The sequence below is a fragment of the Macaca mulatta genome, chromosome 12, assembly GCF_049350105.2.
Source record: "Macaca mulatta isolate MMU2019108-1 chromosome 12, T2T-MMU8v2.0, whole genome shotgun sequence".
NCBI classification, from domain to species: domain Eukaryota; kingdom Metazoa; phylum Chordata; class Mammalia; order Primates; family Cercopithecidae; genus Macaca; species Macaca mulatta.
In genome coordinates, this window is record NC_133417.1 from 48,882,752 (window position 1) to 48,906,501 (window position 23,750).

Here is a 23,750-nt window from a genome sequence, read left to right on the forward strand (position 1 = left end):
CCATAAGCCTTGGCAGTTTCCATGTGATGTTGAGCCTGACAGTGCTCAAGAAGTCAAGAATTGGGTACTGGGAACCTCCACCTAGATTTCAGAGGATGTATGGAAATGCCTGGATGTCCAGACAGAAGTTTGCTGCAGGGGCGGGGACTTCATGGAGAACCTCTGCTAAGGCAGTACAGAGGGAAATGTTGGGTCAGAGCCCCCATGCAGACACCCCACTGGGCCACCACCTAGTGGAACTGTGAGAAGAGGGCCACCATCCTTCAGACTCCAGAATGGTAGATCCACTGACAGCTTGCACTGTGCACCTGGAAAAGCCACAGACACTCAATGCCAGCCCATGAAAGCAGCTGGTAGGGAGGCTGTACCCTGCAAAGGACCTGGCAGAGCTGTCAAAGACCCTGGGACCCCACCTCCTGCATCAGTGTGACCTGCATGTGAGACATGGAGTCAAAGGAGATCATTTTGGAGCTTTAAGATTTGACTGTCCTGCTGGATTTTGGACTTCCATGGGGCCTGTAGCTCTTTTATTTTGGCCAGTTTCTCCCATTTGGAACAGCCGTATTTACCCAATGCCTTTACCCTCATTGTATCTAGGAAGTAACTAACTTACTTTTGATTTTACAAGCTCATAGGCAGAAGGGACTTGTCTCACATAAGTCTTTGGACTGTGGACTTTTGAGTTAATGCTGAAATGAGTTAAGACTTTGGAGGACTGTTGAGAAGGCATGATTGGTGTTGAAATGAGGACATGAGATTTGAGAAGGGCCAGGGGTGGGATGATATGGTTTGTCTCTGTCCCACCCAAATTTCATCTTAATTGTAACTCCCACAATTCCCACATTTTGTGGGAGGAACATGGTGGGAGGTAATTGAATCACGGAGGTGGGTGTTTCCTGTGTTGTTCTCATGATAGTGAGTCTCACAAGATCTGATGGTTTTGAAAAATGGGAGTTTCTCTGTACAAGCCCTCTCTCTCTTTGCCTGTTGCCATCCTTATAAGACATGGCTTGCTCCTCCACCATGATTGTGAGGCTTCCCCAACCACATGGAACTGTAAGTCCATTAAACCTCTTTCTTTTGTAAATTGCCCAGTCTTGGGTATAGTCTTTATCGGCAGTGTGCAAACAAACTAATACAGCTTTCCTCTGCCTTTTTGTTCTATTCAGGTCCTCAACTGACTGGATGGTGTCCATCACACTAAGGGCAGATCCTCCTTACTCAATCCACTGATTCAAATACTAATCACTTCTGGAAATGCTCTCACAGACGTACTCAGAAAAAATGCTTTACCAGCTGTCTGGGTATCCCTTAATCTAGTCAAGTTGACACCTAAAATTAACCATCATGGTAGTCAATTTAGTAAATGCTTCAAGTACACTTGAAAGTTTTCATATTCTCAAACTGTTGGGATCAAGATTCAATATATATCCATCATATTAAACTTAAAATTTGTCTTTTTCAAATCCTCTATATCCTAAGATTTTGTCTGCTTGATCTACCAATTAGCGAGAGAAGAGTGTTAAAAATTTGGTGCATACAAATTTAGAATTGCTATGTCTTTCAGGTGACTTATTCTTTTTTTTTTTTGAGAGGGAGTCTCACTCTGCCACCCAGGCTGGAGTGCAGTGGTGCGATCCTGGCTCACTGCAAGCTCCGCCTCCCAGGTTCACGCCATTCTCCTGCCTCAGCCTCCCAAGTAGCTGGAACTACAGGTGCCTGCTGCCACGCCGGGCTAATTTTCTGCATTTTTTTTTTAGTAGAGATGGGGTTTCACCGTGTTAGCCAGGATGGTCTCGATCTCCTCACCTCGTGATCTGCCCGCCTCAGCCTCCCAAAGTGCTGGGATTATAGGCGTGAGCCACCCCGCCCCGCTCAAGTGACTTATTCTTTTTTCAATTATGCACTGGGCACTGTTATTCTTAACAATGCTTCAGTAATGGTTTTTGCCTTAAAGTCTATTTTTCTAATCTTAATATAAGACTTTCCTTTCCCAGGTAGTACTTGCTAGTTTTTCTTTTCCTAGAATTTTGCTTCCAATCTTTCTGTGCCCTTAAGGTTTGGATGTGTCTTTAGTAAACATCATTTACCTGAATTTTTAAAATTCAATATTTCAATGTCTGTTTTAGCTGGCAACATTAGAGTGTTTAATTTATTGTAATGCTTTGTGTATTTGGACTTGTCTCCACCATTATATTTTGTGTTTCTACTTGCTGCCCTTATGTTTTCCTGCTTTCTTGTTCATTTGGGGGCCAATCAAGTTTTTTTCTTAACTTCTTCTTGTTTGGAAATAACATATTTTATTTCTGTTCTTCTACCCTAGCTTTGTAAGGCTTAGAGTTAATTAATATGTCTACCCTTCATCTAAACAATACAAGAATATAAGGACACTTAAAGTCTGATTATTCCCTACCAATCTTAAATGTTACTATCTTTCAGACCTTTGTATCCACTGAACTTAAAAAAAAATATGTCATTTATTTATTTCTAAATTTCTTATGGCATATTTAAGACAAAAAGAAATCATCATAGCCTCTGTTCACCCTTCAACTTAAGAAATAAAACATTACTCATAGGGTTGACCTGACCAGTTTTGCCTTCCTCCCCTCTGAAATAACTACTGTAAAGTTAAAAAATGTTCCATTTTGTTTTTATTCAGAAATATTGCTTAGATTTACCTAAATATTTGCTGTTTTATTTTGTCACTATTGCTTCTTTTACATTGTTCTTTTCTGGATTCAATTTCTTTCTATTGAAGAACATTCTGACTTGGTTTTCAACAAAGTTCTATGAATCATAGCTTCTCATTTATTATCTGGAAATAAATATTTGTATTGGAACTAATTCCTGAATAACACAGGCATAGGATATAAAATATATATAGATACAGAACTGCTGACTGGTAGCTACTTTCTCTCAACATTTTGCAGATGTTATTTTATTTTTTCTATTGTGTTGCTATTAAGAAGTCTCTTGTCAATCTTATTATTATTCATTCGTGGTAATCTGCTTTGATATGCAAAGTTTCTCTAATTCCCTCTACAGAGTCTTTATGAAATTCCTATTCAAAGAAATTTCTTTATTCTAACATTTATGTATATATTTGTGTATGTATGTATTTAGAAAGAAATTTATATACACATTGGATAGACTAGATGCCTTATATACACATATAGTGTGTGTGTATACATATGTCTTCATATATGTATGTCTTTATAATCTTAGATTTATTTTCTAGTTTATGAATTTCCTCTAAGCTGTATCTAAAATGCCCTTAAAACCATTTAATGTACTTCAAAAGCTTTATTTTACATTTCTAGAATTTCTAATTGATTCTTTTTAAAATCTATGTGCATCTTATTTTTTAATACATTTTATTTCTCTTCAGTTTTAATCATTTTAAACTTTAGGTATCTTATAATCCACCTTTGGTAGTTCTATTATCTGAAATTCCTTGGGGTATGATTCTGCTGTTTTTACTCTTTTCTAAGTCTCTCAAGGTGGATTGTTTCCCTGTGTGTTTTGTAATTTTGAATGGTGAGCTCATCTTTAATAGGCTTCATCTGGAGGAATCATGTGTGGCCTGGTATGATGTTTTATCACACCAGATTTGTTCTTCGTTTGCTTCTGCTGGCAAAATGTTGACATGTGAACATGGGATTTTTCAGGGCATGAAATCTGGACACTGAGCTCATAGGAGGTATACGTCTGTGATTACAAATTATCTGGGGAGGCTTATTTTCCACTGTCTACCCAAACCTAGATAGATAAGCTTCCTTGTTTTCTCTTTGGCTTATGTATATATTATTTTAGTCTTACCAATTCACTGAAGGGATAGTCCTTAAATGATCCTGGATTTACACAAGGGGTTCAGGCTCAACACCATACCCCACCTCCCTCCAGAATTTCCAAGGCCTTGTCTTCTGTCTCTGTGAGTATGAAAATGAAAACCTCTAGGTTTCTGAGACCATAACAACCTCCCCAGCCCATGCCAGCCATACTCCTGCCATGTGAGCTTATGCAATCGCTGTTCAGGTTCTCAGTTCTCTCTTCCTTTTGGCAACGCTGATGATTTCTCTTTCTTCCAAACTCAGCTATTAAGATTATTTATTTTATTGTATCTAGCATTCTAGCATTTGTAGTGGGAGAATATTCAGGGTATCTAGACCACTATAATCCTATGACTGGAAGTTGCTTCAAACACAATTTGTCCCAAACCACACTGATGAGCCTCTTCCCAAATCTGGTTCTACTCCATGTTTCCTGTTTTACAAACCAGAATGTCATCTTGATGGCTTCTTCACCTTCCTTGTCTAACCAATCACCAAGCATGGTTGATTTATCTACTGAACGTATCTATCTTCAACCAATCCACGTGTCTCCATCTCCACTGCCCCACTTTGGTCTAAGACACCATCATGTTCCCCTGGACTACTGTGACAACCTCTTCCTGCTCCTTCTTTCCAATCCATTTCTATTGCAGCCACAGAAATCTTCCTGATATCTAAATCTGGTCAATTCACTTTCTACTATGTATGGGCACCATACTTAGACCCGGGCATACTGTGTTTATTAGTTTCTGAGAGTTTCCCTAACAAAATACTACAGACTGGGTGCCTTGGACAACAAATTGATTTTCTTACAGTTCTGGAAGCTAGAAGTCCAAAATCAAGGTGTTGGCAGGGCTCATGTCTTCTGAGGCCTTTCTCCTTTTGAATAGCTGTCTTCTCTCCGTGTCTTCACATGGTCTTTTCTCTGGGTGTCCTAATCTCCTCTTCCTATAAAGACACCAGTCTTGGATTTAGGCCCACCCACATGACCTCATTTTACCTTAATTACCTCTCTGCAGGCCTTATCTCCAAATAGTCACATTCCAAGGTGTAGGAGGTAAGGCTTCAACATGTGAATCTATGGGGAGACACAGTTCAGCCTATCACACTGCGTGAAACTGAGCCTCATCAACTTCTCTTCTGTCATTTGCCTGATTTCTCTCCGCTTTCCAGATACTTCTCAGTATACAGTGAGCTCTTTTTTTTTTTGCCTTAAGGGCTTTGCCAAAACTGCTCCCTTCAGATGGAATGCTCCCCATCAACCAACTTTGTTTAGTCAAAGGTTGGCTCTCAGCTTCAACGTTACTTCCTCAGAAAAACCTTTCCTGACTGTCAGATTGGGTTACGTCTCTGTGTTTTGTGTTTTTGCCCCCTCTCACACCACTTTTCATAACTCTAATTAAATGATTACCTATGTAATTACTGAATTTCCTTGATCCTACAATGCTATGAATTGTTAGATATACCATCAATTCCAAAACACTTATAGGGAGAGGGAAAAAATACTAGTCTCTCAGTCAGCTATTGCTACATTAATGTTACATAAAAAACCACCCCAAAATTTGGTAGCTTAAAACAGCAAGCATTAATGCCTCCCTCACAGATCTGTGAGATGCTGCAGTTTGCTTATACAAAACTCAACTTCAGGTTCCCAGCTCTGTGCTCCAGGCTGAGTTGGATTTAGGTTGGGTTCATGTATCTTCAAATTTTTCATAGGCCAGTGGCTACCTAGGCTATGGTATTATCACAATGGATGATAGAAGTTGAAGAGACTTGCAGTACCTGTTAAGTCCTCAGCTAGGAACACTGTCCTCCAACCCAGTTCCAATGGTTACAGCAAGTCCATGGCCAAGCCTGACGTAATGGATTGGGAAAGTACTATGCTTCCTCCAGAGGAAGCACAAAGTCACATGGAAATGGCCATAAATGTAAAACATATAATTCCAGAACAAGGAGGAATAAGGAACAATCATTCAATCTACTACAACTATAGTAAACAGTATGTACACAATTTTTTATTTTATTTACTTACAATAGATTATTCAATTATGTTTATCTATACAACGATATACCACTTTCTTCCATAGTCTGAGCAAAGTCTCATAGAGCTTCAAGTATCTTCTTAGGCACTTTTGATCACCGACAGTTATGCACATCATCCTAGCGACCTGTCCTTCCTAGAACCAGGGCTTATGACCTTGACCTCTTTAACACCTCAGAACCAATACGTACTTTTTAGGCATATGAAAGAATACCAGGGTTCTATTTGCATTCCCAGTCTGGTTAAACTCAGACATGTCCCCCCGCCCCCACCATAACTGACTCTCTTATCCTCGGAAATGAAAAACTTTTCATAGAAATCTACAACTAGTTTTTAACAGATACTTGACAGCTGAACTATAGTCTACAATGCACTAAATGGTCATACCAATCTCTGTAGCTTAGAAATTCTACAATCTCTTTTTAATGTCTCTAATTGTACTGTCCGGTATGTAACAGGGAATTATTTTGAGCATGTCTCATTAACAAAAGATTTATCTCCTACTAGGCATCTTCCCTTCTTAGGAAGTCTGCAAAGGACTTGGGTGCTTCAAGATGAGGTTTAAGTTTAAGTCCCTCATTTTTCCAAGGGAGGGGAGAATACTTGCTTCACTTATTGCGACTTTGCTTGCAGCTCTATTCCCATGGTTTTTTTTTCCTGCATATCTAATAACTTTCATTTCAAAGCTACCTTGGAGTCTAGTCCTTTGGAAGACATTTAAAAAGACCACTAGACATCTATATTTAAGTTAAAATTCAACCCCATATGGTGATAGTAGTGGAAATAACTCAATGAAGAAGAGAGACTTGTTTAACAAGAAATACAATGTTTAACAAGAGATACTATAGCACAACTTATTCCTCTGCCTAACATCTGGAAAGTTTCTTTTAACGTGGATTGAAGGATCCATTCCAATGTAATACTGAAGTGGTCATCTGAAATTATGTCTTCCTTAGTTTCCCTAATCTCCCACCACAAGTGTAGGAAAGTGACCCAAGCAAGGTGAATAAATGCCCTTTTGCCAGGGTCTGATTTGGATGCTGGATGTGAGAGGTTCTCTTTTCTGAGCCTGTAAGAATCACAGGCAACACACACACAAGTTATCTTTCCTACCACATCAACATAGCCTTCTAGAGAAAGAAATCAATATAGAGGAGGGGAGAAAGGAGAGAGAAGGAGGGATGGAGAGGGAGGGAAAGGAGTAGGGGAGAGGGATGGAGAAAGAGAGACAAAGGGAGAGAGAGAGAAAGGGAGGAGAGGGAGAACAAGGGAGAGAGAGAAAAAGGGAGAGAGAGAGAGAAAGAGAGATGGAGAGAGAGAGAGAGAGACAGGGTGAGAGAGAAAGGGGCAGAGAGAGTGGTGCTTGAGCACTGGGTCCTCATATTCCCCAAGATCATCTCCTAGAACTTTTCAACACATAAGTCAAATTTAGTGCCTGATTACTGTGAGTTAATTTCTGTCACTTGCAATCCAATAGAGCCCTGGATACTACAAAGTAATAACCCATATGAACAACATCATGATTAAAAAAACAAATAAAAAAACAAACCCCACCACAGTGCAGCAGCTAAAAATAATTTCAAAGTGATTCAAGTTCTTCATTTATTTTCTTGAACACTGTGAAGGGCACAGAGTCCATAGCTATTCTGAAAAATTCCCCTCTGCCTCCCCCATCTAGTGGTTCACACACAGCAGCTGCTTCTCCTCCTTTATATCTGTCTTCAAATTCCACTCTCACGTCAAGATAACCTCCTCCTCCAAATTTAATCTTTTGAACTTTTGTTCTTTCTCCCTTTCCTCCCTATTCTCATCCCTAAAGCCCAAAAAGAACTTGTCTGTCAAGGCAAGACTCACCTCAGAACAAAAAGAATGGAGAAAACCAAGCAGGCAAAGCAGGGAAATGTGTTAGCAAGAAGAGAAGGCTGGGAACATCCACAGGTTCCTCATTTTTGTCCCATTGCTCCCCTTTTAAAAGTGTTATGAAGTGAAAATAAATGTACCTTCATTTGAGGTTCTGCAAATGTTTTAACATTCTTTTCTTTTTCTTTCTAATCCAATGTCTTCCACATACATATCAGGCACTTAATAATAATTTTTGAATAAACAAATAACTTAATGACTATATGAATTACAGAATGAACAAAAAAGAAACACATGAATACACGTCAAAGTAAGACATTAAACATATTTAGAAACCTATTATTGAAAAAATTTATTATGGCCAATACATGCTGGACATCTAGAAGAGTAAAAAAATAATATCTCTAAAACCCAAGCCATCTCTTCACATACATTAAATGAATAAATAAAAAAAGTAAAAAATAATCTTGACATAAAAGCAAATTATATCTGTATTTATCAAAAGTTATCCAAAATTTAAACAATCTCAGTAATCTCAGTAGTAGCTATAACTAAGGATATTAATTTGAATTACTTGCAAACAACAAAAACTCAATCTGACTAAACTAGACATGAATGTATTTTTTGGGAGAAGTTGCAGTATGGATTAGCTACCAAACAGTCTTTTCCTCTCTTTTGTCTTTGTGAACTTCATCCTGTTTTTTTTCATGGTCTATTCATCCCTCTACCCCTATATGGCTCAGGGTTAGTGTCTAATTGATAGATCCAATTCCCATTCCCCCTGCCAGTTTATGCATATACGATGCAATGAGGTTATGTGGGGGATTCTCCTAGTGAGCTTCTGGCAAACTCTTCTTGACTGCGAAAGAGAGACAAGAAAACAAACAAAAACCAAAAAACAAAAAAACCCTCTCCTGCATCTGGAAAGAGATATATGGTGAGGATGTGACGGCTGGATTGCTGCAGCCTTCTTGTGACCTTACGGGGTCAGGATGAGAGAGTGGAAAGACGTAACCACTCTACATCCATCTTCTTGCTATCTGAAATAATTTTTCCTTGCTGAACAAGTCAGGTGAGCCAGGGCCTTCGGTTTTCTGCACCTGACAGAATCCTAGTGGATAGAGAACAATATCAAAGGGAGGGAGGCTGGACTTTTGAGCTTGGGACTGGTAAAAACCCCAGTAGCTGAGAAGGTTAGGAGATAGACCCTACCCACCGTCTTCTGGTGGGAATAGTCTGGTTGGGCTCCTCCACGCAGGAAGGACTGGAATACAGAGGTTGTCTTTTTGTTCCTCTCTTCAAGACAAGATTCCATTTCCAGGATTGATAATATCAGTAAGAAAGAATTATTTCCTCACACAGAATTTCAGATTCTGACAGAAGGATAGGTAGATGCTGAAGAGCCAAAAATGTCCAAGCGTCCACAGCATCAACAATCAGCTGCCCGGTTTACTCCAAGGCCTCCTGCATTATGGGTTTCTTGTGTCTTAGTGTTCATCCTCAAAGGGCTTCCATTTCTCCTAATTATCTCCTGTCCTTATTTTCCACTTCCGTAACATTCTCTGTCTTTATTATATTTCATTTTTTAGAGATAGGGTCTTGCTCTGTTGCCTTGGCTAGAATGCAGTGGTGCAATCATAGCTCACTGCAATCTTGAATTCCTGGACTCAAGTGATCCTCCCACTTCAGCCTCCCAAGTAGCTGGAATGACAGGCACATGCCACCACACCTAATTTTTTTTTTTTTTAATATACTTTAAGTTCTAGGGTACATGTGCACAACGTGCAGGTTTGTTACATATGTATATATGTGCCATGTTGGTTTGCTGCACCCATTAACTCATCATTTACATTAGGTATATCTCCTCATGCTAACCCTCCCCCCTCCCCCGTCCCCACAAGAGGCCCGGGTGTGTGATGTTCCCCTTCCTGACCACACCCAATTTTTAAAGATTTTTGTACAGATAGAGTCTCACTGTGTTGCCCAGGCTGGTCTCAAATTTCTGGCCTCAAGTGATCCTCCCACCCCGGCCTCTCAAAGTGCTGGGATTACAGGAGTCAGCCACCACACCTGGCCTTGTCTTCATTTTAAATCATTCCTTCTGCAGTGTCACCTTTGTCCACCTTCCCTGTACCTTCATTCCCCAAATGTGGAACTAAAGCAAGCGAATTTTAGTGTAGCCGGCTTTCAATGGAAGCTTGGGATTACAGGTAGAGATGACATTGGGCCACAACCTTAAAACAGAGTGTAATCCATCCCTTGAATAAAAAGAATGTAATAATCCACTCTATCCCACTACGGGTTGCTGCTGGATATGTTATCTTTAAGTCCTTGCTTATGTCCTTCTATTCTGTGACCATTTTCTTTTCCTCTCTACAAGGTTTTTTTTTTCCTTCAGTCTTCCCAAATTCCTATTCATTTCTTAAGAAGAGTTGTTCTTCACCTTTTACTCCAAATCCAGCTTGTGGCCAACTCCATGCATATCCCAGAATCCATTAAGGAGCTCTGGCAATGGATTATCAACTTCAGATTTCTATCTGTTAAAGCACATTGTTCCATGATAGCTTTGGAATTCGTTTTTCCTTTACAGGATACAAATTTTAGGAAGTGCTTCCCTCCTGACTAATCTTGGTAAGCAGAGAGGGAGCTATTTAAAGACTTATCCTTCTCCACTTCACAGAAAAGCCTGAAGAGATTTCTTTCCTTTCTTTTTCCCTTCAGCTCCTTCTCTTTTCCTTCTTCTCCCCACCCAACACAAAGAGGGTGATTGTAATGTATTCATATGTTCGCAATCCAAATGAAGAACAAAGTATGAAACCCAGTCTAAGGGGAAGGGGTACACTGGGTGCCATGTGCTATCACATCTAGTCCCAGTTCTGCAATGTCCTAGCAGTATGATTTTGAGTTGCTCCTTTTGACATCTGTGACGAAAACTACAGTTTATCTATGTCACAAGGGCATTCTAAAGACTAAATCAGAGGACAGATGAAGAAGTGCATCTTAAATTATAAAGAGCTACCCAAGTATAACAGAGTGAATACCAGATGGCAGACTCCATCAGTAGAAGGGCCAAGAGAACAAGGCAAGAACCCAGCTGCTGCTGATCTCTGAATAGAGGCAAGAATTCCATCAAAGAGCAGACTCCAGGGCCCGAGATTTTGGGGCACCAAGGTTGGGGAAGGGCGGGGGCAACAACGAGACTGAAGCTTGGGTTGGAGAGCTAGTGGCATTCCTTTTATTTGTTTTGGAGAGGCCGATTTGATCTCTGTGGTTGCTGCAGATCTAAACTTAAAAGAAATCTTACCCTACTCTCTCTTTTCTAAGGCTAAAGGAGCAAAGAGTTAATTACCTTGTTACATTCGTCTCTCTTTCCAAATTTTCCACATGAGCTTTCCCCTTCATTAGCCATCATATGAAACTGAAGAATATTTATTATTTATTGTGTGTATTAAATTTTATGTCTTTTCTTCTTAATGTTTACAATGCATGAGTTTACTACTTTCTGTATTCTCTCCTTAAAAAAGCAATATTTTTGTTGTTTTTATTGTTTGTTTACTTGCAGTCCTCAAATGACTTTTCGTAGGGTCAATAATTCTTCATAAAAAGCAAAATGAAAAGATACTTCTGGCATGCTTTAGATTAATTGCAAGAAGCAAATAGTTTCCCATACATTTTTCTTATTCTTAATTCCTTTCTTTTATCTTTTACCCAATTTAAATATAATACCTATAAATGCCCACTCAGTAATGGTTAAGTTATATGGTTTTACTTAAGGGCTCAATAGTAACTTATTAAAGTATATTTTATAAAATGATTTGGCTGTCAAGATAATATGACTATAGCAATGACTTATGTGCACACTGTGGGTCACTGCTACGGCTCTAAGTCAGTTCTAAAGGGAACATGATATGCACACCTACATGCCAATTTCAATCTTGATTATCTACTGCAATTCATTACACTAGAGGAGTTCCGAAGAGTTTATTCATTTTAAGCCTTGTTTAACTTGCCTAGAAATGAACTGCTAAAGTATCAGTTGGAAAGCATGTCTGAATAATTCCTCCATTTAAAATCATCATTATTTTTGCACTTACAATAGGCAAAATATAAGAGTGCATTATACCTAGTCTTGTTCATTTTATGTATTTATGGCTTATTTTTATATTGTAAATGCCTTAAACACAGAGAATGCCTCTACTTCTTCTCTGTCTCCCATGATGGAAATATGGATATCTTTTAGTACTTGCTTCACTTAAGAATGCTGGGCTTGAATGAAAAAACTAGTTCACATGCATCAAAAAGGTTGACTTTAAAGTTTCCCCTAGCTGTTTAATATCTGAATGCAACAATCTAGGTTTTATTTGGAAATGATGATGCTTGTAATGATTATGTCTTATCCCCTCAAAGCAATTTGGAAAGCTTTGTCTGATAAACCTCTTTTATCCTAGTTCTATCTTCTGCTGTTCTTACCTCCCTTCCCCCTCCACTTTCTCCAATCTCTTTCCTCTTTATCCCTAACATTATTATTATTTTTTGGATTCGCTCTTATACTCTGTACACACTTGAGCAATTACGTAGGAAAAAGGAGTCTGGCATTTTCTTACTGTAACCCAAAGAAAAACAAGCTTACGCATATCTTGATAACATAAGAAGCCAATGGATTCATTCTTTGGGAAAAAAAATCTGACCAGAAAGAAAACAAATAGACTTTCAAAATATAATATTTAGATTGGAAAAAAAAAGTATAATGGGTCAGTTTATTTACTTAGAGAAGGTATTCTTAATGTTCTTAATTATGTATGAGTACATAATCTAGGTTGGTACAATTTTAGATGAAGCTGCTAAAACTAAAATGTTTGAGAAAACAGATATTGCTAAATAGTACAGAGAAACCACTTTATACAGCACCGTTTTTTCATTGAACACTCAACTGAGAAGTAAAACATCCAGAACATGCCCAGTTTATTGGGAGTTTGTTTTCATATTTCTGCATGTGTTTATAAAAGCATTTCAAGATGTAGCTTTTTACTGATTCTACCTTGCTAAAACATCAATCAAGCAACCATCATTTGCTAATAAACGTTTTTATCACAGCTTTCAAACCTTTTCAAGACATCTGAGCTCATCTTCACTTCCTCCTTCTTGAAAAAGAGACCCCATGGTGTGACACTCTAAAACCACCTCTGGATTCAAAACTATGACTGCCTGGGAATTGAAGGCCCAGTTGCTGAGATTCCCTGATTTGCAAAGCAAGAGAGAGTTCCTAACTGAATAACTCGAGTTTGTAACTAAAAACAAAAACCTGTTCATCTATTGCAAGAAAGTATACTCCCTTTGTTACATGGTATGCAATTAGATGCCTTTGAAATAAAAGGTAAGTTAAATCAGAAGTCTCAGGGACAAGAAAATACTATTTTAAAACAGGGAGTGTCAAATGTTTTTCAATTTAGTACCAAAGGGTATTTCACAGGTAATTTCTCAGGGCTGATGTTAGCTAATTATTAGCTACCATACTCTGCCTCCCATTCTTAGTGACTATCTCCTGGCAGAAAGACACAGCTAGGAGTGTTTTGTTTCATTTGTCCTTGGACTTTTTATCAGCATCAAGAAGGTGGACTGAGCCAAAGTTAGAAGAATTCTGGAGCTAAGCAAAAGGCGACACGTTTAACAGCCCCCATTAATTGGGGCTGTTACATGATTAATTTGAGAAAAACAGAAGAGACCGATTTCTTTACAACTCACAGTTGGATGCAACGCACTAAAAGTAATCCTGTAAATTACATTTTAAATCTCCAACATATTCCGAGCAGATAAAATAGTGGCATGATTGACCAAACTCCTTTTAAAAGTACACATATTACGATGCATCATAGTTATAAACAGATGGTATTTGGCCTCCTTCCTATTCTCAACATTTGGAATTTCTAAACTATGTGAATTAAACAATAATATTTTATAAACATACAAGGGATTTTGCTCACTGCTTTGTTAACATAGAAATTATACAATGCTGACATTTATTTAAATTTTAAAAAGTAAACAACAGTGTGCATCGAAATAAAGCAAACTAAAATCAACATAGAGAAGTATGTTCTGTGTGCATACTACCTACAATGGCACTGGCCTTTTAAAGGGAAGACATAATGGGTTGAAGAACAAATTGTAGCATAGATCGGCCTAATCCCTTGTACTCCAAGGCTCATTTAACACCTCTCTGTAAACAACGGATATTTATACCATAATTGGCTATTTGACCATCAGTGTTCATTTACTATGTAACCTGCTATTATGGAGTTAAAAGAAGCTCCCCTTCATTGGCTCGTCAGCTTTCAGAGTAGCGAAAGTGTCCTCGCAGTTTTAAAAACACTTACACAAACGGGAATCAGTCTGACACTTGTACTCAGAATGAGAAACATTATCATGATATCAATAAGTATATATTTATTCTTTGGGGGATATTATTGCCAGAAAGAAAAGGAAATATATTAGATCTGAGTATCATTTCCTGAGATTCTTTTCTAAAATGATAGCTTTAACCCTTTAGCCGCAGTTTGGAAAGGAGACCCATCTGCTGATTTGATGTACTAAATAGAAGGCACTTGGTTTCCAAACACTATTCTCAGATTTGCAAAGTTGTGCTGTGATGAATAAATAATGAATCAGATATTTCAATCCGTTTTATGATTTTTGAAAGCCCTGATTATCATTGTTTACAGTCTCTTCTTAATGCACTTCCCATGCGTTCTTGTTTAGCCTTCCAAGGGTAGGTTTATGTAGGCCACCCTCTCCCAACCTCGCTTTACTTTTGGACTGCTCTCACGCGTTAACCCACCCGCTCACACCTTTAAACCAGTTTGGGGAATATTTCAAATCTGAGGGAGTAAATCTTGAGCGATAGATGACAAGGAATATTCGCAAACACTCCAGGCTAATGTTTCTTGTATTTGGTCACAGGTGTGCCCTGCTTTTGCATACTATAATATCTCTGTTGGTGAGAAAGAGGGAGAAAATTATGCTAAAACCACATAGATAGAAAGGAAAACGGCACTGCTGAAATCAGGAAGGATCAGCATTCCTTTTCTCCTATACATACATGTGTATACTCGGATAAATAATGGTAAATCACGGCAGTGTGAGTGAGGCTTTTCACAAAATGCAAGCTTCAAAATAGGAATATTTTCCCAAGTTTTCAAAAACTTAATCAGAGCAAATGAGTGACAAATAAATGTTACCTTTCTAAATATTCTCCTGCCCCAATACTGCTTAACTCCTCTTCTCCACTCCTCCTAAAAAACCAGTTAGTGGTGAGGAGGGGAAATGAGGTTTGTATTCAATATACAGGTGCGAAGTGAAAAAGAAAGCGTCTGGGGGGTGAGATTTAAATCACGTATCCGAACATACCAGAGTCAGAGAGGAGTTATTCTAAAGTGTGTAGATAAAATCCCTTCCGGAGAGTCTCCGTGCCCATCCCCACTCCCTTTCCCGGGATTGCTGAGGGCAAGTTATGTTTTTTAAAAAGGTAGAAGGCACCGGTGTTTCTGGTTTTGCTTAGTGCGTCTTCATCGTATTCCCTCACTGAGGACTGAGCCTGGCCGACTCAGGGAACCGAGTTCCATGAAATCCTCAGATGCGTAAAGCACAGGGTGCCGGCCCACCGGGCTGCGCTCCCTTCCCGGGGGTGCCCGAGAGAGAGCACCCAAGCCTGGCGCAGCCAAACCCGGGCAGGAGTGGGCCCCCACCGCGTGCGCGCGTGCCAGCCTGGGAGTGTCGGCGCGCGCGTGGCGGGTGCGTGCCGGTGTGTATGCGTGACAGCGCGCGCGTGGCACGGTGTTCGCGCGCCAGGGTGCGCGTGCCAGCGCGGGTGTGCGAGGGAGTGCGCGCGGGTGGGAGCGCCGGGGGCTGGCGGGGCCCGCGCCCTGGGACGAGCCCCTCGTGCTCCGCTCCGCGCTCCGGCAGCGCCCACACAGCCGAGAGGACTGGGTGATGACTTCGTGACCTCAACGTCCTCCCCAGTCCCTCGACATGTTCCGGCGCCTGAAAGGTGCAGAAAACTCCCCCCACCGCTCTGGACCAGACTGAGCAAGGCGTTGAGGGCGGGCGCCGCCGCAGACCGGAGCTCGGGCTCGCTGGCCGCTCAGGCGCCGCAGTGTGGAGGGAGCGGACGCGCGGGCGAGGCGACCCGCTCTGGGCAACGCGGGCGCAGCTGCCCCGACGCAAGGCACGAGCTGGTCGGGGGCTCGGGCGAGCTGGGGCCGGCGTGCCGGGGCGTGCGCTCTCTCGGCAGACGAGCGCCGGGTTCCGCGGAGGTCCCTGCGACCCCTGCCTCCCCACTGCCCGCTCCTCCGCCCGGCGACCCCGAGCCCCCAGGCTGCGGTGCGCCAGGCCAAACCCCACCGAGGGCAGAAGACCTGAGCGGCAGGGAGGCAGAACGAAAAGAGGTAGCAAGCCCCACACAAGGGATCCTTAATTACAGATTAAAGGCAAGCAAAACTGTACACCACATTTTCCATGTGTCAGCTGACGGCCGCGACAAAAGAAAACAGAACGCTGGGGGGTTGCGGGGAGGCCCCTTATCTGCCCCCCACCCCTTGACAATGTGTGCAAATGTAAAATGCATTAGGTAGTGACTCTGGATAGGTGGTGCCCGGGGCCAAATCGCAGCTGCAGGCTCCACCGTGTAGGAGGACAGTTTGCTGATGCACCCAGAGATCTGGGGAACCTCTTACAAAAAAGGGACTACAAATACTCCGATTGAGCACATTTTGCTTCTTTAAAACTTCATTACTCATACATTTTAAGTTAAAAATTTTTGTGCTTAAAGTGTTGCAATTATCTTCAGTAAAATTCTAATACACACGCACACATACACACAATTTTGTTTTGCAATTTTGTAGATTCTATTTTATTGGCCTGGTATCACAGCCTTAACAATTCAAGGGGAAAAGCCAAACCGATTGAAAGCCAGGGAACATAGCGGCAAGCACCACAGAGTACAAGTTCCCCTCCATGACTCTGAGGCTCAAATGGGAAAAGGAGAGATGTCTGCTTTGATTTCTTTCCTTTTAATTAATCATGATCACAAAGCAATCTCCACCCTGTCCCTGGGATTTAAGATACTGGTTAAACTCCACCGTGTCCCGAATTCTCCATCGAAGGTGGAGGAGTGTTCAGAATCTAAAGTCCGCCCGCGGACCATTAAAAACCTCTAGGTCTGTGCCCTCATTTTTAATACTCAAATTAAAGGCTCACCCCGAGCCGCCACGCAGTACACTCTTCTCTATTTGCTGGGCCAGTTTTGGAAATTAGAAGGGGTTTGTCTCTTTGTTAGCAATCTGTTTACTTTCTTCTGATACAATGAAGCATCAGGTTCAAGGTGACAAGGCTTCTTGGTTTAGTCATTTTTACCCATCTTCCTCTTTGTAGATGATGTTTTTTCATTTTCAATTGTATTTTTTTCATCAATGCCATCTCCCGAACAGCATTTTAAAAATAAAATTTCCAAGTCCTTTTTTTTATGTGGTTCCAGTCAAATGATTTACCCACACCCCAAATAATACTATTTACATCCAATATTAATAGCTGCCTATCAGTAATTCTTAAAGATCTTCTGATCCATATTTAACAATTTAAATGATGGCTAACATTATTGACAGGCAAATGCCTGAACCAATAGTTTGTGGACTAGTTGCCAGCCAGATGACAGCCAGGTACACTCAGGGATAAGAACATAATTAGTTTCTGCCCTAGTCTCTTCAACTGTAGAAGGCAGACAGCACTCTTTCTCACCTTCCAGGGAAGCAGATTAGCAGATTAACAAAATGATGTAAATCACACAAGGTTTAAATCCCCCTTCCCCTTCTAATACCTATTTAGGAAAACTTTAAAATTTTTCTTTTAGGCATCTAGTCTTTCTGTGGTTTAGCCACATGCTCTCCCCTTTTTGGCTTTATCCTTCTGTAAAGTAAGGAAGGTGAAAGAGCATATTAGGAGTTTTTCTTTTTCTTATAGCTTTCCTGTGTTTGAGTGGATCATCCTGTTGCCGTCGTTTTAGTCCAGTTGTTGTTAGTTCATGTTCTTACCACCCACCAAAGAATAGCACAGGATTAAGTTTATACTAATAAATGATGTTCATGAGGAGGTTTTTAAATGCCAGAGTTATGATTTATTTTTTTAAATGGGTGGAGAAAGGGGAGCGGCCATAAAACTAGCTCCCAAGTCATTCAAAATCCTTGGTTTCACACATCTATGTGGGCTTTTCTTTGTTTTAGTCTTTAAGTTTTTTGGACATACCTCTTATTTCCCTGTAAGTCCTATTATCATGGACCAAATGCTTTTTTTGACTATCTTTGTCCATAGCTTGAAACCCTGTTTATTACAGTTAAATTTATAGAAAGTATTATATGGTCCTCTTTTCTACTTCCTAAGAGTTTATAATTGTCCCTGTTTATCTCCCCACCCATTAAGAATTCTGTAATAAATCCCTGCACCAAATAAATTAAAATCTGCAACTTCAGACACCCGAGGAAGAGGACATTAATCCACTTAGTAAAATACTCAAGACCTCCCCCTCTCAATTTCAGCTCTTCTTAATGTAACATTCAGTAATTACAGCTGGCTCCTTATACTTCCCTCCCTCCCTTTTATTCTGAATCATATTGGCCTTGCTTAACCTTCATTTCCTTTTCTACTCCCCACATTTGTCCACATACTTTTCTTTGACCATGTTTGTCTCTTTCTCTTTCTTTCTGCTGTGTGGATTGAGGGCAACAAATGAAACTTTCCAAGAGCTTAATACTGGCTCGTAAAATCCCATCCTACCTCCCCATTCCACTATTAACGCTTTGTACAATTTTTATGCATCCTTCAGTTGTGTAGTTACTGCTCTATATTTTTCTGATTGATCATTAAGTTATGCTGGCTTTTCAGAACTGTCTCCATAATCCTGAAGCAAAGGCTTTTTACTTGGCATGCTCTCTGCCTTTGGAATGCCTTTCCTGGCAAGGACAGACGCTTTGGTTTGACTACGATTCTTAAGTTACAATTCAAAGCTAATTTGTTCAGTTAGGTTTCTACTGTGAGCAGCTCTGTTTCTCACCGTTAAGTGCTCCATGATGCTGCTTAGTTGAAGGGTGTGTTGTAAGTGCAAGATGTAATATACTCATATTGTACTTGATTATCAGTTTTCAAAAACAGCTGCATGCTTTGATATCTGTGTAAGGAAATATCGAAAGATAATATACCATTGGTATTTATTACTCTATAATTAAGGACGTGTCAGTGTTTCCCTTCCAAAAAAGCCCCTTATTTTCAGAAATTCATATCTCAGGCATAAATTTCCCTATGAATTATGGTCTAATACCATATTAGAAGTTTCTTCTTTTTAAGTTATCCCTCCCCTTCCTTTTCTTTCTGAGGAAGTAAGTCTCAGGATGTAATTTCTGGGTTATTGCTTTGGGATGAGGGGGAGCAGGCCCAGTGCTGCACAGTTCAAGGTGCTGCCACGTTGCCACCTGCTCCCTCTGCTCTCCCGCCCTGTGTGGGGAGACACTGGGGGCTGCCTTTCGGATGAAGGGTCAGCTTTATACATACATGGGTGAGCAGCTTTGTCGCTGTATGATTCAAAAGGCAATAGAGAAGAGTCAGTTGTCCAGAAATATCATAAGTGCCACAGAGTCTGAACTTTTAGTACATAAATCAATTCTTCTGCATTCCTCTCCTTATAGTCATTGAGAATACAAATACTGGCCGGTGTAACATAATACACCTAGAGTAGGGTATTAGCAACTTATTAACACATTTCTTCTTACAGAGAGAGGCAGAAGGAAGAAACAGGAGAAAGAGACGAGAAGACAATTTTTTTTTCCCTCCTTGCAGAGGTGGTCTTGACTACCGCTCAACCACAGCCTACTGAAAAAGCCCTGGAAAATCTGAGTTCTAGATCTGCCTGTACCACCGAGGGACTTCTCCTCAGGCCCCAGTTTCCTACATCTCAAATACAGGAGGTTATGAAAATAAGTGCTTCTCAGGAGGGCCAGGGAACTTACCTAAATGTATGAATTCAGTAGCATGTAAGACCACAGGGAGTGGTGCAGGCCTGTGACAGATGGGGTATACTCACTGAATGCCTCCCTAAAGGGAGAATCAGAGCAATAATAAAAACACGTAAAGTAATGGCCATACTCCGGAAGCGGTGGCTCACGCCTATAATCCCAGCACTTTGGGAGGCTGAGACGGGCGGATCATGAGGTCAGGAGATCTAGACCATCCTGGCTAACACAGTGAAACCCCATCTCTACTAAAAATACAAAAAAATTAGCCGGGCATGCTGGTGGGTGGCTTAGTCCCAGCTACTCGGGAGGCTCAGGCAGGAGAATGACGTGAACCTGGGAGGCGGAGCTTGCAGTGAGCCGAGATGGAGCCACCGCACTCCAGCCTGGGAGACAGAGCGAGACTCCCTCTCAAACAAACAAAAAATTGGCCATACTACATGGTCTCTTTTGTCCCTTTTAACGGCAGAAAAGTGGGCCACAAAATAACCACCTCCACTGTCCTTTGCTGTATCCTGCCAGCTGGAGACAGAAACAGAAGGGAACTAGAGGTCCAACTGAGTCATGCACACTGCACTTGGTGCTTCCTGAAAGGCACATAGGTGACAATGACAACATCCAATGTAGGGAAAGGCTTATACAAAAAAACTCTTTTTCTGTAACACACTTCAGCTCCTAAATATGTCACTATATGTGCCTTAATTTTCTCATCTGTGAAATGATATTGAAGACATTAAATTTTCAGATCTAAAGAACTTCAGGTTGCTTGAGAAAGGTCATACCAGTATTCCTAGGAGTCACATCTTCTCGCACCCCACCTTAGGTCTGCTATTTAAATGCAGTAACTGACGGGAAAGTAGTATCACCATTTAAAATTATCTTCCAAGAATCATCAATTCCTTCTATCAGTTTATAAAAACAATTAGGATCCTCTCCTTGGGGTTGGGGGTGGATAAGGAATAACTCAGATAGTGAGATGATGGCGGGACACCTGAAGAAACTGATCCCAAATTCCAATTTAGAAAAATGGACTGCAGAGTGAGTGGGGATCCTGGTCCCTGAAGCCATTTGTGTCTCACATGCAGTGAGGGCATCCCACAGACACCAGGGAGAACTCTTCCCCTGGGATAGATTGCAATGAAAGCACAGAGACCACGATTCGCTCCTGCGTCCCGAAGAGGAAAGGGGAGAGACAACACTATGGGGAGTGGGTAGTGTGGTTGGGAGCTCAGAGAGCTCTTGTGCTCTAACAGGCAGTTCTGAATTGTTTGAGATGAAAAAGACTGGGCTCATTTAACATCTGCCTTCATCTTCCTTTCCTTACCCTTCAGAAGGGAGTTTTAGAGCTACAGTTTTCCATCTTGTGATTGCCACAGGTGACTGTTAGAGATGGCGATCAGCAGCCCCAAGAAACAGGAACCTGTGGCCAGTTAAGTCTGACTTTCTCCACAGCATGAGGGTTGAGGTGAAGTCCCTGGCTCCTGTTAAGCAGAGGAAAGTCTTCTCAAGCAACATTGGCAGTAGAGTAGTTTCTATCACTGTCTGAGGGAAGCGGTTTTCTGACTCAATCAATAGTTGAGGAAACCAAGAAATGTTAAGGAGAGCCTGATAGCAAAACTAGTAACATGCTTCCCAAAGTATTTATATCTTCTATCAAAAGGTATATGCAATAAATACACTGAAGATGCGTGAAAAGTCATAAAGAGTGGCAAGAAGCCTTTGTGTATCATGACCCAGCTTAAGAAACAGACTGCTCATCATGCAACGAATGTACCTTTCCCTACTTTTATGTCCTTTTTTTCTCTACCATGGCCCCTCTGACATAACCATTATTGTAAGTTTGGTTAATGCCCAGGTTTTCTGTAATACTGTTCTTTAATCACATGTCTGTATCTTTGAGCAGCATGTAGAATTGCTCGCATGTTTTTCAAACTTCCCCAGTTACATTTTAATGAATAGCTTTGAAGAGAGGGCATAGGATAGGAGCATTAGTTGTCTGTATTGCAATTCAAATTTAAAAATGAAACATGTTCAAGTCAGTGGTTTATAATATACTCTTTTCGTTGTTAAACATAAGATCTAATATTAAATAGTCCCAAATTTTCCACTGAAAAAGAAAGGCAGTTGGGTCAATAGTCGATAGAAGAATAAGACCCACAGTGTATGTCAGCATTAAAAGACAGCATGAACTATCATTTGAAAACTGATTGTATCATCCACAGAAAGTATCTTGAGACTTAAGTGAAATTTCTTTTGTGGCTCATAATATTTCTGGGTAGCAGATGCTTTCTCAAAAACAGATTTTACTTTTAAAAATATCAAATATAATTAACACCTTCAACATAAAATGAAATCTTTGCTTCCAGATGCATTTCAAGGTGTTGAAAAATTAATCTATGCAGCCCTCTATGGCTAAGAGTTTCCATTGACTTATGGATTCTGCTGCCATACTGATGTCTGAAGGACTTGAGAACAGGAGCAGGGCATTTAAACTTAACTGTATTTGAAGGATGCTTATTAAACCAGGAGCATTTTTAAAAAGGTATTTGCATCTATTTCTGATCAACACAGTATAAACGAGAAGGTTAAGAACCAGGTGCCCTGGTATTTGTTATAGAAACACCAGCCAGAAACACAGATTAAGTTTAGGGCAAGCTGTATTTCAAGACACTGTGTCAAAGTCTTGACAATGGATGGACTTTCAAAGATATTTAAAATTAAAATTGGTTTTATTTTAAAAGAAAAAACAATCGAGTGTCAAAAAAAAGAAAAGATTAAGTTTTCCATAAAACATACTCAAAACAATAAATGATGGGGGTGGTTGATAAGGGAAACCGAATTAATGAGTCAACTTGTAGTACCAATTATCTGCTGAGATTTCAGCAAAATACTGATTAACTTATTTAATAACACTCCATTCCACTAGGTCATGGGTGTTGAGAAGCATGTGTGAGCGCACACATACACTCCTACATATTTTTAAATGTTAAGAATTACACATTTACAAAACTTTTTATTGCTTTTGTGAACTAATAGCAACTCTGACATTACAGTCTTTATATGTTTTGTTTTTTTAAACTCTAAATCTCAGCATCACGCAAATAAGTGACACATTTAATGCAAGTTTTTTTTTTTAAATTAATTAATTAATTTTTTAGATGGAGTCTCGCTCTGTCGCCCAGGCTGGAGTTTAGTGGCACAATCTCAGCTCACTGCAAGCTCCGCCTCCTAGGTTCATGCCATTCTCCTCCCTCAGCCTCCCAAGTAGCTGGGACTACAGGTGCCCACCACCAAGCCCAGCTAATTTTTTGTATTTTTAGTAGAGATGGGGTTTTACCATGTTAGTTAAGATGGTCTCGATTTCCTGACCTCATGATCCACCCATCTTGGCCTCCCAAAGTGCTGGGATTACAGGCGTGAGCCACCGCACCCAGCCTAATGTAAGTTTTTGTCCTGGAAGGAATGTTGGCCACAGCTAATGGCAAAATTTTATTTGTGTTTATGAGTGTAGAAAAAATGCCCACATACAGGTAACTTTCAATATTATATTTGCCTAAATCAGGAAAATACATAAATGTTTCAGATGTACTCTCTGAAAAGTGTTTAATGCTTTTTTTTTTTTTTTTTCCTATCAATTAGTGAGAAAACATGTATGGGTACTAGTTGTGTGTAGAATATCTTAGCCACCATTTATTTTCAGGATAGAAAAACACAGCAAATGAAGCACTATTTCCTGACCGTGGGATATTATTATTTTGAGAAGATGTCATATGTGACACAGCGCCTGACAGAAGCCAACTGACTCATCTGGTTTATCTCAGTAGGTGGCATAAAGTATAACCTTGCCCATGAGAAGTGGCAAAGAATTTCTTATTAATATTTATATCTTTAGTTTTGCTCTCCAAAGGAGCACACCTGCTAGATTCTGAGTTCCATAGCCTTAGACTGGAAGGAACTTCCAAAATAGTTCTT